The 17947-nt window shown below is 36.4% G+C and overlaps 1 protein-coding gene across 1 annotated transcript in view; it reads right to left on the reverse strand.

Annotated features, from left to right (window-relative positions):
• C2H4orf33 (chromosome 2 C4orf33 homolog) overlaps nucleotides 1-17947 on the reverse strand; it is a 617194-nt gene that overhangs the window by 563 nt on the left and 598684 nt on the right. The window lies entirely within an intron of this gene.

Genomic DNA, 17947 nt, shown 5'->3' on the forward strand with positions numbered 1-17947 from the left:
CTGGTGGGCAAGCTGATAAATCTATGGATTGCAGGTTCCCCCTTGACTAACCCCCACCCTCCATCCTGATGTTGCTGAGAGAGCCTTTTCTTCAGAAGCCTCAGTCTCTGCCATTGGTAAGTGTGATCCAACTAAATGACTGCAATGTGAGAGTGCTAGATCACCTTTGTTCCCTAGTGTAATTCTCCAAATTCCCATTTCATTATTCCTAGAGTGCAAGTTCAGTTTCCACTTCTACCCATTATACTTTTGCTAGCTCAGGGATTTCATTATCCTGCATAGAGGGCTAACACTTCACCAAGAAGTAGCCTAGAAAACCCACAAACTCTTACACCACAAAAACTGATCAGTTTTGGTATTCCTTAGCCCAGATCAACATGTGAGTACAATCAGCAGCTGTGAAGCATGGAATTCTACTTAAGATTCCCAAAATATGTAACAAAAATAAAAATAAGAGTATGACATCTAATGTGTCATTTTGACTTTTAAAAATTATCTATCAGCAGTGTAGGAGGGTTGTATCCAGAAGGAAATCTACTTCAGGATGACACCTGCACCCCAATGTTCATAGCAGCACTATTTACAATAGCCAAAACATGGAAACAGCCTAAATGTCCATCAACAGGTGACTGGATAAAGAAGATGTGGTATATTTATACAATGGAGTACTACTCAGCCATAAAAACCGACAACATAATGCCATTGGCAGCAACATGGATGCTCCTGGAGAATGTCATTCTAAGTGAAGTAAGCCAGAAAGAGAAAGAAAAATACCATATGAGATCGCTCATATGTGGAATCTAAAAAACAAAAACAAAAACAAAAACAAAAACAAACAAACAAACAAAAACAAAGCATAAATACAGGACAGAAATAGACTCACAGACAGAGAATACAGACTTGTGGTTACCAGGGGGGTGGAGGGTGGGAAGGGATAGACTGGGATTTCAAAATTGTAGAATAGATAAACAAGATTACACTGTATAGCACAGGGAAATATACACAAAATGTTATGATAACTCACAGAGAAAAAAATGTGACAGAGTGTGTATATGTCCACGAATGACTGAAAAATTGTGCTGAACACTGGAATTTGACACAACATTGTAAAATGATTATAAATCAATAAAAAATGTTAAAAAAAGATTAAAAATTATCTATAAATAATTCATACAACTTCAGTAACTATATTACACCTAATTATAATACTCCTTTACATGTTTATAACACTTTATAATTAAAGATTTTTTTCACATGTATTATCTTATTTGAGTTCATCTGTATCTATTGCATTTGTTCTTTTAGGAGAGATGTCTTCAAACATTATAAAGGTTTTAATCATGTAGTAAAAATATGCTAAGAATCTCTAATGAAACCTATTGTGAACGTGAATATAAAAATGCATTTGACAATTGCAAAATCAGTTGGTTCACTAAAATATAGTTTACGTTTCCTAGGCTTTTTTGCATTTTAGAATTTTTAATCTCCCAAGTGTATCATTCTTTTATAAAAATGGCCAGAGCATTCATGCCAACAAAACTTAAATCTACACCTCAGTGCCTAAACCAAAAATAAATATGCATTTTGAGAGGAATAAAATGATCGTTAAATGTTTAATATAAATATCCAAAAACGACTCATTTTGTTCACTTGAGAATCTCATGTACTGTCAATTCCAGAATATTTTATGAACATTTGGGCTGCTTGTGAACTAGAATAAATTGTTAGAGTTTGAAGGGGCCTTGGATATTGGTTATCTATTTCAAGATAACCACTCATTTAGCAGAAAGGGAAACACTGAAATGAGGTGACTTGTCCAAAGTTATATGGTCACCATGTGATAAAGCTGAGATTTGAACACAGATCTTATGGCTTGCAAGACCCGTCAGCAACTGGGAGAATTTTCCCACGGAGCCTAACATAGCAGCCAAAGCTATGCCACATGACAAACCCTTTTTTCCAGAAGGACAGCAACAGAAAGTTAAGCCATCTCCATGGTAATTGTTTATCTAGTTACTGGTTGGATGTTGTATCGAGGCCTTACAGGTACCACCTGTTCTGCATTTTCTCTGCTCAGACTGCTTCAGAAATCTGGGAAATATAAGCATCCTTTATAAATTATCCCTTTCACCTCTAAGAATTATCCATTTAATTGTGCATTGTGGAAGTTAAGTTTCAAAACTTTTCATCAAGTAGACACTATGGAGAATTAAAGCCACATAAGACAAGGGTCCTTGTTTCCTGGAACACAAAGGATTCCATGAAAGTGACTCTGAGGTTCCAAGGACAAAGGGAGACAGGGAGTTATCCTCCTTCCTTCTTCCATCTCTCTAAACTCCAAGTGCCTCCACTGTATTAACATAAAAAATAGAAAAATACCGATCTATTTGTGTTAGCTCTTATTTTTCTCAAATAGGAAGACGAAGTGACAAATGCCCTTCACTTGGAAAATAAGAACAAAAAGCAACCCAGAAAACTAGCTTAAAATGTTTGGAGTCATCTTATTGCAAATACCTAGTATTTCAGGTTCTATAAATGAGTTTGGGACTCCTATGTAGCTTCTGAATTGCAGCATTCCTCACTTGACCTTGACATGTTGAAACAGTGTCATATATGAGTTTCCAACTTAGGTCCTCTATCAGCAGATTCATTCCTCGGATGGGTGAGCCAGGAGCTCTGTGCTGGAATTGCCATATCTGGCTGTACCACACCTTGCTGTTATAAAGGCTCTCATTTTCTCAGTTGTCTGCTGAGACCCCACTATGAATGGGCCAACTACCCAGAACAAAAATGGTGTCACCCTCTTTCCTTCTTGTCTGAATCTAACTACAAAATTAGATTTCCTTCTTATACCCACATTGTTTGCACCATTCCTGGGTTTAGGTGCTTTTCTGGGTATTGCCCTTGGGAACTATATGAATAAGGGGCAACCTTTCACAGAATACACCTGTTCTAGGTGCAGATTCCCCAGAAGCAGAGTCAGAGATAAGGGTTTGGGTGGAGGTGGTGTATTGGATGGCTGACTTCATGAAGCAGGAGGAAAGGAGGAGGCAGACTGGTCATGGAAGAAAGAAAAACCTGGAGTAGGAAGCACTTTGAGGTTACTACTAAGAGACAGATTGGCTTGACCTTCTGAAACCTTCTGAGAAGTATAAAAAATGATGTCATTCAGAATTGTTCGCTTAAAAGATGGCAGAGTAGATTAAGCAGGTTCCTGTAGTGCCAGAGAATTCTCCAAATCAGAGAATGGAAAGACACATGGTCAACTTCAGGTGAGTTGGTGTCAGATGAGTCTGAGTTTGTAGAAAGCCATCCGCCACAGTCACAGCTGAAATCAGAGCTGAGCGAGGGCCTGGGAGGCAGGCCCAGAGCTGCTGCTGCGTCACCTCTCCTGAGCCTGGTCTCCTTTCTCTGCCCAGTGGATCTCACCACTACTGGGCTCACCATACTTTCCTTATGAGTCCCCTTGCGTCATGACACCAGGGAAACCGAAAGACACTTCACCATTTTTACAAATAAAGCTGCAGTAACAGGTGATGGTAGTGCTAGAGACGCCACCGAATGCCAATGAGAAGGATCATCTGAATGAGAAGGACATTTAAAAAGAGAAATGTGGCTAGTTTTTTCACTTTTAAATCTGTGAAAAACACAGCTCAAGCAGGAATAACCTACATGAAAATGACAGGAAATAGCAAACATTCTATCTTAGGCAGAGAGTTAACAAGCCAATAAGTTCATCAAAGGAATGGTCAATGCATTTGCTATATCTCAAATAACTGAAGCCATGAGTGACAGAGAGAGAAAAAAACTTGTCATAAATGTAAACACAGAACAGTAGCATTAGTCCAAAAATTTTAAGCTATTCTGAAATGGAGGAAGTTTGATTTGGAGAATAAACCTAGTTAATTCAAAAAGGTTCATTCCATGAGGAAATTAAATCTTTAGTTGTCAGAGAACAAAGGTATTGTCAGAAAAAAGGTTTGTTGGTTTATATGTTTAATTTTAAAAGAGATGAAGAAAAACATCACAATACTAAATAGCCACTATTATTACCACTTACAATTAAGGCCACTGAGGTGTAGAGAAGTAAAGTGATGCCCTCAAGGTGACAGAGACAGAGTGTGGAAAGGCGATGCTAAGCCTGCCCTCGCTAAATTCTAAAGCCCACGTTCCTTCTACTGCCCTAGACGGCAGAACAAGCCTTCCAGTGATTGCATTTGTCACAATGTACTCTGTGGCTATAGGAAACACTAGGTTTTTTTAAAAAATGTATAATTAAAAATAGTTTTGAAATTATTGAATGATTTAAACAATATATATAGGAAACTCAAGCTTTCACCTTTGTATATAACTATAAAGTCAGGAATTTAATTTTGCCCTAATGATACACAAGTTTTCCTCATCAAGCCAATACGAAATACAGTAAGGACATAAAAACCATATTTGTAGAAACTAGATGTTTAAATATTCTAAAAAATATATGAAACACTGTATATTGTTAATACTTTAAGCTATATGACATGTAAATAAATAACCTAAACTCAGATTATAATATTTGTAACATATATTGTCTGGCATATTTTACTTAATAGATGATCTTATAATATTATGAAGGAATATTTTCAAGGTGAAGATAACTTCAAAGTGGTCAACAAACTTTGAGAAGAAAAACTTTGGAAGACTATACAAAACTGATTAAAGTAGAAAAAGAAATATATTAAAACAAGAGAGCTGTGATAATCTGTAAGAAAAGTTTCTTCTAACAATCTGAACATCTAAGAGTGTGAAAAAGTTAATGGTGGACGGAAAAGAAATCACAAGTCCTATGAAGTTAAGTTAAAGACCTAAGATTGATATCTAGAGGAAACAACAATTCCTAAGAAGGGAACTTATTTATCCAAAATCTAGACAAAGAACTAGTCATAGATAAGATCTATGACTAGTTCTTACCAATTTGTGCTAATAAATGGGGTGGGCTTGTCTACATCACTACTTGAGAGCTGTTGAATAACATATTGCCACTCCAGATACTTGTAATTCAGTAAGTTGTGTAAGTGTTATAAAAATACTGGACATCCCAACGTGGACAAAGTAAGGATCCAAGTGTGTCTGAACATGTGTCCTGAACTGGTAACTGAGACAGAAGAAGCCAATTTGCAAGACTGATTTTAGCCATAGGAAGAAAATGGTTTCATTCAAGTGGGGTGGAGGAAAAGACAGTATCCAGCTAATATTCAATACCTTTCCCTCCTTCCTACTCTTAGATTTGTAGCTCAAACAGACACAGCTAAAGTTAAACAAGCTTTTCTCCCCAGGGGATGCTGATGGTCAGGGCCACAATGGACAAGAGTCCTCATCTATGAGAAATACACTTGGCTTTGTTACAGTGTCAGCTCCAGGGCATGTATTCATGAGGATGAAGCTTTGAACAGTGTGTTAGTACTAGTTTTGATTGCAAATGACAGAAAACCAGACCAATAATGAATCAAAGAAATTTCTCTCATGCAATAAGAAATGCTAGAATGTAGACAGTTGATGGTAGTGGTTCAGTTGTTCCCAGAATCCATCCATGACCCGGGACCTTCATTTTCCTGCTTCACTATCCTCAGGGCACAGCCTGTTGCCTTGCCTTGTGGTCATAGAGAGAATGCTGCATCTCCAGGTATCACATCCTATTCACCCTCATTTGATCATTTTACCAAAAAAACCTTTATCCACCACCATCACAACCAGATGACCTTCCTCCCCTTGGGAACAGAGCTGTGTCACAGGCCCATGTCAAGCTGCAAGGAAGGTTTCCCACCCTTTGTGGTGGAAAGTGACAAGGGATAAGCCTTCAACTACGTCACTTAATCACTTCATCAACATTTATTTTTTATGACTGTGTACAGGATTAAAATGTTTGGATTGTTCGAATACTGAAACATTGCTGTTTTATTTCCTTTATTTGTCATAACGGCAGAGTGAGATGAGAATGATTTCCTTTCTTCCTGAAGTTTAATTCCGAATCTCTCAAAGAAAGTCAAAGTCTTTTTCAGTTGCTAATGATTCAGATCTAGTTTTGACAAAACTTCAGGACTATCATGAAAGAACTAGATAACAATTGAGTTTGAGAAGAAATGAAACTGAGGGTTCCTCTAAAGCAAACTAGGAAAGAGAAAGGAGGGTTTCTCTAAAAATAAAAGGGGGGTCAGGGAATTTGGGGCATGGCTGAGGGGCTTTGAAATTAGACATGACTTTGGGGACATTTCCAAGAAAGAGAAAAGGCCTGGGAAATAATGGATGGATAGATATTAAACACACACACACACACACACACACACACACACACACAACTCTTAATTCCCATTAGTCATCTGGAAGCTGACTCACCCAGAGACTGTCCAGCTTTCACTTGGAAAATCATTTCATGAGATTATTATTAATCAGATAAAAATATCAAAGTGAAAATAAAAATGTGTTAAAGGAAACAAAAGTTGATGTCTAAAAAAAATCAAACAGGAAGCTGAAAAGAGGTTCTGAATAAGAGAACAGAAGACATTCTAAAGGAGGAATAATTATCGCAAATGTCCAGAATGAAAAACAGAAGAAAATACGTTTTCAAATTGTCATGAATTATTTTGTTTGATATAGGATTATGATAAAGAAAATAATACTAAAACAAAGAAAAATAATGAACTTGGATAATTATTTCTTTTTTGAGGATTTCAGTGAAGGGGCACAATTCCTTTATCTAGAGTTGATGTTTCTATTCTGTTCTAATTAGGGTTAAAATCGCTCAACTGAATTCACAATATATTTTTACAAACCATAGAATCTCAAGATTTTTAGGTACTGAACTTTATCTTACTCTTTTTACTTCTAAAAATTCTGCTGCTTCTTATGTGTTTCTTTAGTCTGACATATAAAATGAATTATTTTAATGCTAAAACTTGAGTAGCAAGAATTGGCATTTCCTTTTAAATAATATTTTCACCTACAGACATTTCAGATATGTATTTTCACAAGCATCTAAAATCTTGAAATAGTTTTTTTTTTCATTTTCTCTCTCTGCTTCTACGTGCTCCTTGAGATTGTCATGATTTGTCTGAGAATGTTTCCATCCCCAAAGTCTGAGCCTGCTCCTTTTTCAGGCTTAGCTCTCATTATCCCATGAGGACTTTTAAGTGGGACAGGGTATCATGGCATGGTTAGTGGGGCCTAACAAGTTTTCTAAGATTGGTGATTAATTGTTTTATCTTAATTGTATGGCAAATGGTTATATCTTACTCCATTACATCTTTTTAAGCAAATACTGGAAAGGAGCAGTTTCTCTTTTCCCTTAATCCCCTAGTCTTATGAATCTCACCACATCATTTAGTCTGCTACTTCTATTTTTACACTTTTCATTTAACACTCAACCTGCTGTTGCCTGTTTTCCAATGCTGAGGCTCAGCACCACGAAGCAGACAAAGAGCAGCAAGACAACAGGAAGAGCATATGTGGGTACGCACATACACACACACAGACACACACACACACACACACACACACACACACACACACACACCAGGAACTCTTGAAAGGAGACAATGTTAATAATACAACTGAAAAAGTCACACAGATGGAAAACTAAATTTGCAGCATCTGGTCCATGTGCTGGTCAGCCAATAATACAGACTTCTGAATATTTCTACTGATAGAGACTTAACCTTATTCTTAAAAAAAATTTTGGCCCTTCAAAAATATTTCTACTTGCACACTGATATCTAATAGCCAATATTTCTATACAGAAATTATTTCCTTACTTACAACTGCAAAACCTCTTTCCTTACCTAAAATCTCTTCCATTGTTAATACTGTTCAGTTGTTCACAGTTTTAAGGATCAAGACAGTCACTCATTTATTTTACTCTTTTCTTCCTCAGATATTTCTTGTGTCTATAAATTTCTTTTTGATTCTTGCCATCATAATGTTTGGCTTCACTCCTAAACACTCTATGACTGAACGGTAGCTAAAGCTGTCAGGTGATAGGCTACTTCTTCCACTACTGATTTATATACTGCAGTCAGTTCACCCCTTTTGACTCCTACACTGACTCCTACTTACCTGTCAAATGAATCTGAAACTTCTAATCACAGACTTCAGTTGACTTTACCCTAACCTCCCTCAAATATACTCTTGCAGTTGTTTATTTTCTGTATTATAATTGATTTTTTCCCCACATGTACCTTAGAAGGGGCATCAAAAATCCTGAGACAAATTTTAAAAATTCTCACTCTCTGCTTCCGTACAGTGGGTTGCCCTTCTGCTTTCCCACTAAGTTTTCTTACCTACTTTTACAAAGTGTTTTCTTTTATAAAGCTTTTTCAGATTAATGCTAATTCCTCGGATTGCTCCAACTGTCTAACAAACTGCATTATTGTAGTGACTAGAATGGTTAGTTGTTATATACTGGAGCAACACAGCTTTAGAATAAGAATTTACCTCATCATGAATTGTGATTTTTTTTTAACATTGTTTTTGGGGGGTGGAGGTAATCAATTGTGATTTTTTTTACACTTTTATCCATAAAACTATTTGTTTAAATGAGAGCTATGCCAATTACAGCCACTGAATGTGTGTTCATATATCCGTGCAAATGTTTAAATTTCAGAAATCTTGCATTTCACATCAGGAGGCCAGGCTCAACAGATGCTTCCATATGTTAACACACCTTGTTAAGGCAGAAGGTGTTAATTAAACAAATAATTCATATTAAGAATGCATATCACTTTTATAAATCACAGTGAATTTATCTGCTGTGTTCTCTGTGTGATGGCTGCTAGTCAGGGTGTGGCCTTTAGTCACAACCTACACATTGACACACTGGTGTAATATGTATGAATGTGTATAAATAGAATAGTCAATACATTATTAACTGCTCCCATTCCATGAACGATTTCAGATTTGCCACAGAAGCAAACCTCATGGAACATTTATAGGTGATGTTTACAGTAGGCGTAAGAGAGGATTACACTATTTATAGTTAAGCCCAGGTAGTATTGACCTAGATCCTTCAAAATGTATTGTGGAGGTAAAACCATTGGACTTTGAGGCTCGTGAGAAGTGGACACGGAAAGAGAGATGCCTCAAAAACCTGCTCTGAGGCTCAGTAAGATCTTTGAGTGAAAGGATCAAGTTTCTTGTTAAAACACCCCTTCTGCTTCATTTTAAGTGTCCTGACCAAGCTTAGTCTCAAATTAGGAGTCCTAGGAAATAAAGTTGGTGCAAAAGTGGGAAAGGATGAAGTATGACTTTAGGAAGTCAAATCTAGGTCTAAGATATCAAGAAGCAGTGCAACTTGTCATGAGCAAGCCTAGAATCAGGTCTACAAAAATAGTGCAGAGCAAGTAGTTTTGGTGGGTAGCAATTGGAGGAGATTCCATGAGGTACTAGGTGAAGAGGGAGAAATTTTTAGGAATTCTTGTGACACAGTTCATAAGCAGGGTCATGGGTATGGAGGTGGAACTGATCAGAGTAACTAAAATCTCGCCCATGCTCAGGCCCTCCTGCCCTCTGTACAGAAGTCAAAAATTCTAGTTTTCCAGTCTCCTTAAATGCCTTTATTCACTCCACTTTTCAAACTGACCCTAGAATCATCTTTCTTAAATATGTAACTGCATCCGTTAATTTTTAATCACTTCTTGATACTTGCCTGTTACTAGCAATAATAAGGTAACTACTCTTAATTTGGTATTTATGGGTGTTAAAATTTGGCCCTAGAGACCACAGGCTCTAGTCAGAGATTACCAATGTTCAAATCTAGACTTCACCAAGAGCTAAATATGTGACCTTGAAACCCATCTCAAAGAGTCTTCTAATATTGTGAGGATTAAATGAGCTAACATATTAAAGCATTTAGAATAATTTCTGACACAGAGTAAGCAACAGGGAAAGTTAGCCATGTACCTTGGGTGCCTAGACCATCCATGTACTCTTCCTGTTAGACCTCCTGGGCACCATCATTTCTCTGAGACTTTGTATAGTTCCTACCACATTAACTACGGTAACCTGTAAATGTGACAGTGTTCCTGGGTAGCCTGTGAGGTAGAGATCATGGCTTTTTCATTTTGTTCCCATCTCCTGGCCCAGTTTCTTTCACATAGTCAGAGCTTAATAAATAATTAAGAATGTGCATTGATGAATTTTTTTTTTAAATAGAAAGGTTTAAAGCCATGCAGTTAGATAAATTCAGGGCTGATGCTGCTTAATTAATCTCTGTCAGCTTGTTAGGATGTCTCCACTGATACACCACAGGTTTCCATCCTGAGTCTATCATCATCAAAATTGTGACACAAACACAAAGAGGAAGAATAGTTAATATGCCAGATGGCAGAATGAATGTGAATAAAGTATAGTATAAACTAGAATAATTGACTTAAAACAAAACAAAAACAAATTAAAGTAACATGGTTACCTGATATACAATGTACTTGATTTGAGGATTTAAAAAATACATTTAAGAAAGAGATTTAGCTTCAGACTAGCTAATGGAAAATTTTATGGGGATCTTAGCCGACCACAAGTAGGATATGAGTCTCTTGTTTGATCTCATTACAGAGAGACTACATAGTGTTAGGGAGGTGATAAAGTCTTTAAAACAAGGAAATAAATGTCTATTGCATTAATTACTGGTCTCTAGTCTACAGAATCACTTTGAGACAAATGGCAAACTGAAGTGAGTTTCAGCTTAAATCTTTTAAGAATCTGTGACCTACTCTAACAGCAACAAAAATTTTTTCCCTCTGAGCTGTTTCTTTATATTTATAGGGTATTATTGCCATTGTTATTAATATGGCAATTTTAGTGGGAGTATTTGGGGTATCAATTTTATTACCTCAACTTGAATACACACCAAAAATTGATGATTACCAGTTTCTCTTGACTTGTACCACAGTGTAATAGGTTTTCTATAGGAACTTTCCTTCATTCTAGTGGCAGTATTATTTACTCTCCTAGAAACAACTTAGATTGGATAATTTTCAACTTATAAATGCATATTGCTTTTCTAGACTATCATGCTACACAAAAATTTAGAAACCATAAGGTTCAAAGTCTTGAAATGACTACTGAACCAAATTAAACTATTATTTTCTTAGGAGGTATTTGCACATATAATCAAGGATGTAAACCAATTACATATTCTAAATGAGCTTTGCTGATAATATTCCATTATTAAATCAGTATTCTGAGTTTATTGGAGTTTTTCATTCAACCATCTGTTGTGAAAATAAAAGAGAACAATGCTTCATCTGTGATTCTTAACTGTTTGTTTAATCTACATATGTTTTGTACCCTTTGGTCCTAGCACACCTTGATCTAACTCTTTCATTCCACAAAACTAAACTACCCATCAAAATGACCTTTAGACTAGACCATAAAGCTTCATTTAATATAATATTTCCAGGTCTAGTGCAGTGACAGCACATATACACAGGTGGGTATTAACTGACATCATAAGGAAAGGAAAACGATGAGGAACATCTTCTCTTGGTCCCTCCAAATTTACTCCCCACCTTTTCCCACCCTGCTTTCTACCTCGTGACCTCTGGCTATGGGGTCAGTCAATGAAGATATCTGGAGAGTGAATTAGGGAAGAAGAGCTATTTCAGGAAATTTATTCTCCTGCTTCTCTCCTGGGAGCTCTTCTCTGGCTGGCTGTGTCCCTTGACTGGTCCTCTGAAGGTGATGGGCACTATACAACTTACTCTCTTTGGCATTCTAGGCTTTCTGGACTAGGAATTCACGGTCTAGATTTGGTGGTATTTGCTGTTTACATTAGCAACATTAAGTTTAGTTTCTTTTGGATATATAGATGTGTAAAAAATAAAAATTAAACTGAAAATAATATAATTTTCATTTTGGAAACAATATGGATATTATGTTAGGCCTCCTTGTACACAAATATAACAGCTTGTACACACTGGGAAAAAAAAACTGATTGACACTGCAATTGTCAACGCGAGATGCTTTATATAGGGAATTTGCTGTATATATACCTCTCAGGAATTAAGGTGAGCTTTGGCAGGAGATAGTTGATCTGGGATTCTGGATTTTGTCCATCTTCCCTTCTCAGTAACACAGCTAACATCTGGTAAAATTTGGCCGAAATGAAGTGAATATATGCACAGGGGACAACTGATATTGGCTGCGGGGGAGGAGCAAACTAACAAAGAAACCTCAAACAGCAAGAACAGATGTACTTCCCACTGGCAAAATCCTCTATGGAGAAAGCAAACTCCCTGCACTGGGAGACATTCTGGTTTCGTTCTTCTAGTTAGTGCGAGACTAGGAATAATAGAAAAATGGATCACAGACAGGTTAGAGAAATCTAAGCAAATATGATGCAAAGACATTCAACTGATCTTACTAGACACTGATGGTAGACACGGTCATATATACTCCACGTTTAACCTAATTTGCAGTTGGGGTTGAGTAAGCTGTAGATTATTACTCTAAGTCAAAAGCTGTTAAACTTTTTCTGTCAAGGGCAAGGTAAGTAAATATGTTAGGCTTTGTGAGGCAAGAGACAAAATCAATGATATTATGAAGGTACTGGTAACAAAAGGGAGAAAAACAAACCTGTAAATTTTCAATTGACAAAACTCAAAATATAACTGATAATAATAATGATAATAATAACAATTGAGGTAAACTTTTATAGTTAAAATTCTACTAATGAGAAAAATGGAATTCTTTCTTTGGTAGGGGAAACATTCTGATTAATTAGGATTCAAATTTAACTCAGTCATCATGGTAGAAACATGGTCTTACTCTTCTGCAAAGCCTTCCCTTGCTTCTCTGAAGCTTCATCCTGGGACCACACCAGAATGTGTTTTCTGCATTTCTCTTGTTCACACTTACAGACTTCCCTCATAATACGGACTAACTTTTCATATGGGAAAGCAGGTTAAAACACAGGTTCTAAATAGATAAATAACAAGTTTATACTGTATAGCGCAGGGAACCATATTCATATTGTAGTAACTTATGGTGAAAAAATTATGAAAATGAATATATGTATGTTCCTATGTGACTGAAGTATTGTGCTGTACACCACAAATTGACACAACATTGTAAACTGGTTATACTTCAGTAAAAATATATATTTTGAAAAACCCCACAGGTTCTGTGTTAAGACTGCCTGAGTTTCAATCCCAGGTGAACTATTCATTGACTGTCTTATCTTTAAGACTACTTATTTAACCTTCCAAAGTTTCAATTTCCTCATCTAAGAATGAGTTATAGTACCTGCTTCACATAGAGTTGTTAGCAAAATTGAATGAACTAACAAATGCAAAGATTGAGGACACCGCGTGGCATAATATAAAGCAGTCCATATAAATGTTATTTTTCTGATATTTTTCAACCATATAAAACCAAAATCTCTCAGCTCGGAGCCCATACGAAAATCAGTTATAGGACTAGATTCAGCCCACAGGCTATCATTTTCAGACTCTTACTCCAAGTGATATTTAGCACCGTCTTACTCCCTACTTTTTAGACACAGATCTGTTTAACTTTCATCCTCTTGGTACAGTTGAGATTCAACAGCAGGATATAAATATTACTTCCCCAACCACAGAGAGGCTGTGTCAGGTTTTTTCATCAGAATATTTTTAATCTAAATTCTGTTCAGAAATTTGAAATGAAAAATTCTGTTTCTTCTACTGTCACCCATTCACCAAGTATAACCTTCATTTTTCCTCTCCATCACCCTTACTCTCACCCCCACAGTAGTTCATACATCTGGATCCCTGGTTTACTTTCCCTTCTTAATATGAACTCCCTTTCCCATGTTAAATAAATTCTACAAAGTCAGTGATCATACCTTTATTCTAATAGTATCCCATTGCTGTTTCTCAAATTTTATTTCCTTCTTTAATGTCTTTACGATCAGCCTGTGCCACTCTTTGTTGAATTCCTACATGTTCACCAGTGACTTGACCATATCGTCCACCACTTCAATGCTTGCTGTTAGCCTGAAGGCCTTTAATTTCCTTGTATCTGACCCGTCTAACAAATGAACCCCACAGATTCTTTACCTCTTAAATGTTAATTTCTTTCCATCTGTTCAACTTGATCACATTACCTATCACCATCCCACCTCTGAAATATTATACTCCAATTTCATGCTAGTACATCATTCCTTATTAAAAGAGTATTTATTAAATGATACAAAACTGACTTAGAGCATTATATAAACTTATTACTAGGGTTTTACTCTAGTCTGGAGGAAGTGATACATCAGCTGACTTGAGAAACATGAGTAAGAGTTATTCATGTTAAGAGGTGGGAGAAGAGAAGGAGAATTTCAGAAAGAGAGAAAAAAAAATATGAATTTGCTGAAGCAAGAACGAAAGGCCAAAAGGTCTGAGTCACAGAAATTGTATGTACAGAGGAGGCAGTAAGTGGTGTGAGATCAGGTTTAAGCTGTTGGCAGAAACCAAAGCTGAATAGCTAATGTTAAGGACTTCAAAAGTATCTCATTATAGATCACTTGGCTTCAATGTGGATTGAAAGGCAAGAAAGAAGGAAGGTGAGGTTGGGAAAACAATTAAAAAGCTATTTTGGTAGAATAGAGAAGACATTTGGTAGCTTAGGCTTGCGGCAGAAAGCGGAGGTGGGAATTCATGGCAGTGGGAAGAAGAGTAGTGGAGACATTTGAGAAAATGTTTATAAGGAAAATCAATGGGACTAGGTAGTTTATCAGAAGGAAGAAGAATGAAATTTAAACCTGACAAGCAAGTTTTATGGCTTGAGCTAATAGGTAAATAAATGATGATGCCATGTGTTGAGGTTAAGTTACAATGAAAGGGAGCATCGATGGGAGCAAGAGAGCAACTGGTCACAACGAGTTTAAAGTAAGTAGAAACCAAAATGGAGAATTCAGAAGAGTGGGCTGGGGAAACATATCAGATGGTGTTCGGGATATAGATGGTAATTGAAACAAATATGAGGCTCAAGTCAGACATCATCCTAAATCTTTTTTCCTACCCTCCTCCGTTTCATATTCTGTTAGTTATTAAGTCCAACCGACTCCATCCCCTAAATATCTCTTTTATCCATCGTCTTATCATCATTAGACTTCAGGTGCACTGGTGTGGACATTTGTCATCTCTCTGCTGGGCTATCAGAGTCCCACCTCACCCCTCAGTCTCACCTCTGCACAATATACCTATCTACACTGCTCTCAGATAAATTAAACTCACTATATCCCTCATCTGCTCAAAATTCTTCAGTTGCGTCTCATTCCCATGAAGGGTGAAATTTATATTCTTTGCACAGCCTGTACTGTCCTATATGATCTAGACCTCATTATTTAACCAAACATTCCACACTCCTTCAAAGCTCTATAATTGTGTGTTTGTTATGCATGTTGGCACTTCTGCCTGGAATACGTCTTCCTAGTCTTCAAGTCTCAACAAGTAAAAAGCATTTTCTGGTTAAATGAAGGTGCTTGTTTTGTGTTCCCACTGCCCTTTGCCCTTCTCCTTGTTGGTGCTTTTAGTTGTTTTTCAGTCCACCCACTATGCAGTAAATAATTTGAAGGCAATGTCTGTATCTTTGCATTTTTGGATCCACAATATCTAATATAGCTGGTAAATGTGAATGGAAATCCACATTTTAGCAAGGATGTCTTTTTTTACATTGCACATCAATATCTGATAGCATAGCAAGTTGTATTGTGAACTTCTCCATTCCTGGAAAGTCACCATAATCCCTATGTGAGATTTTATTTATCAGAGTTAAATCATAATGATCTAATTTATATTAATTCTGAATTTCATAAGACCTTTCTTATGGGCTAACTTTAGATAGCATACTTTCTATTGAGATAGCTTATTGTCTAATTTCTCTAAACTGCTGAAATATTTACTGCCTGAGAAGAGGAAGTGGTTTACAAGGAAAATGTCACGTAGGAACACAATATGGCGAGATTTCAAAAGAAAACTACAGTTGGGTGCAGGTAATATCTCATATCATATTGGTGTGAATGGATTTTGCAGCCTGCACTCTAATTACACTGTGCACTTCACTAATGGCTCTGTCTCCAGAGGGCCTCCTGGGAATCACCTGGCAGCTTTCCTTGGGCCCTGAGTGTATTTTAATGTGGTGAAAAGGTAGTGAATTCACAAAACTCCCCATTCAAAGATAAAATAGAGAATGAAAATACAGCCTTCTCCTCTAGCGGACATTGGGCACACTCCTGACATGTCACCCTTACAAGTCACTAATTCGGTCTCTCATTTCTCTCCTTCTTGACCATCAGCATGTACTTTCACATGGAACTGGTTTAAAGAAATGTTTGGCTCACCAAAGGTTTATGGGTCCTCTCCTCTGAGTTTTTAGGAAGAATGTATTACAGCATTGCATGTGTGTTGGAATCATCCCTTTATGAGAAAAGACTGTTTGAACCTTGATCTTCATGTTCAGAGAAACTGCTACTAAAATGAACTTGTAATTCACTTTACATGTTGAAGAATTTGGTTTTTTTACTTTTTTTTTAGTTTTATTGAGATAAAATTGATATTATTACTGTATTAAGGTATAATGATTTCACTTACAAGCATCATGAAGTAATTACCATAATAAGTTAAATGAACATTGATCATCTCATATAGATATAAAACTAAAGATATAGAAAAGAATAGGGGTGGAAAGGGATAAATTTAGGAGTTTGAGATTTGCAAATATTAGCCACTATATATGAAAATAGATTAAAAAACAACTTTCTTCTGTATAGCTCAGGGAACTATATTCAATATCTTGTAATAACCTTTAACGAAAAAGAATATGAAAATGATTATATGTATGTATATGCACGACTGGGACATTGTGCTGTGCACCAGAAATTGATACATTGTGATTGACTATACTTATATTAAAAAAAAAAGAAAACATTCTGCAAATAGAAGATTAAAAAAAAAGAAAATTATATTTTTTTCCTTGTGATGAACTCAGGATTTGCTTTCTTAACTTTCATATATAATATACAACATATATATTTTTCATGTTGCACCTTACATTCTTTTTTTTTTACATTTTTTATTCATTCATAATCGTTTTACAGTGTTGTGTCAAATTCCAGTGTTCAGCACAATTTTTCAGTCATTCATGGACATATACACACTCATTGTCACATTTTTTTCTCTGTGATTTATCATAACATTTTGTGTATATTTCCCTGTGCTATACAGTGTAATCTTGTTTATCTATACTACAATTTTGAAATCCCAGTCTATCCCTTCCCACCCTCTACCCCCGCCCCCGGTAACCACAAGTCTGTATTCTCTGTCCATGAGTCTATTTCTGTCCTGTATTTATGCTTTGTTTTTGTCTGTTTGTTTGTTTTTGTTTTTTAGATTCCACATATGAGCAATCTCATATGGTATTTTTCTTTCTCTTTCTGGCTTACTTCACTTAGAATGACATTCTCCAGGAGCATCCATGTTGCTGCAGATGGCATTATGTTGTCGGTTTTTATGGCTGAGTAGTATTCCATTGTATAAATATACCACCTCTTCTTTATCTAGTCACCTGTTGATGGACATTTAGGCTGTCTCCATGTTTTGGCTATTGTAAATAGTGCTGCTATGAACATTGGAGTGCAGGTGTCATCCTGAAGTAGATTTCCTTCTGGATACAAGCCCAGGAGTGGGATTCCTGGGTCATATGGTAAGTCTATTCCTAGTCTTTTGAGGAATCTCCACACTGTTTTCCATAGTGGCTGCACCAAACTGTATTCCCACCAGCAGTGTAGGAGGGTTCCCCTTTCTCCACAGCCTCTCCAGCATTTGTCATTTGTGGATTTTTGAATGATGGCCATTCTGACTGGTGTGACGTGATACCTCATTGTAGTTTTGATTTGCATTTCTCTGATAATTGGTGATATTGAACATTTTTTCTTGTGCTTTTTGATCAT

The sequence above is a fragment of the Vicugna pacos genome, chromosome 2, assembly GCF_048564905.1.
Source record: "Vicugna pacos chromosome 2, VicPac4, whole genome shotgun sequence".
Taxonomy (NCBI): Eukaryota; Metazoa; Chordata; class Mammalia; order Artiodactyla; family Camelidae; genus Vicugna; species Vicugna pacos.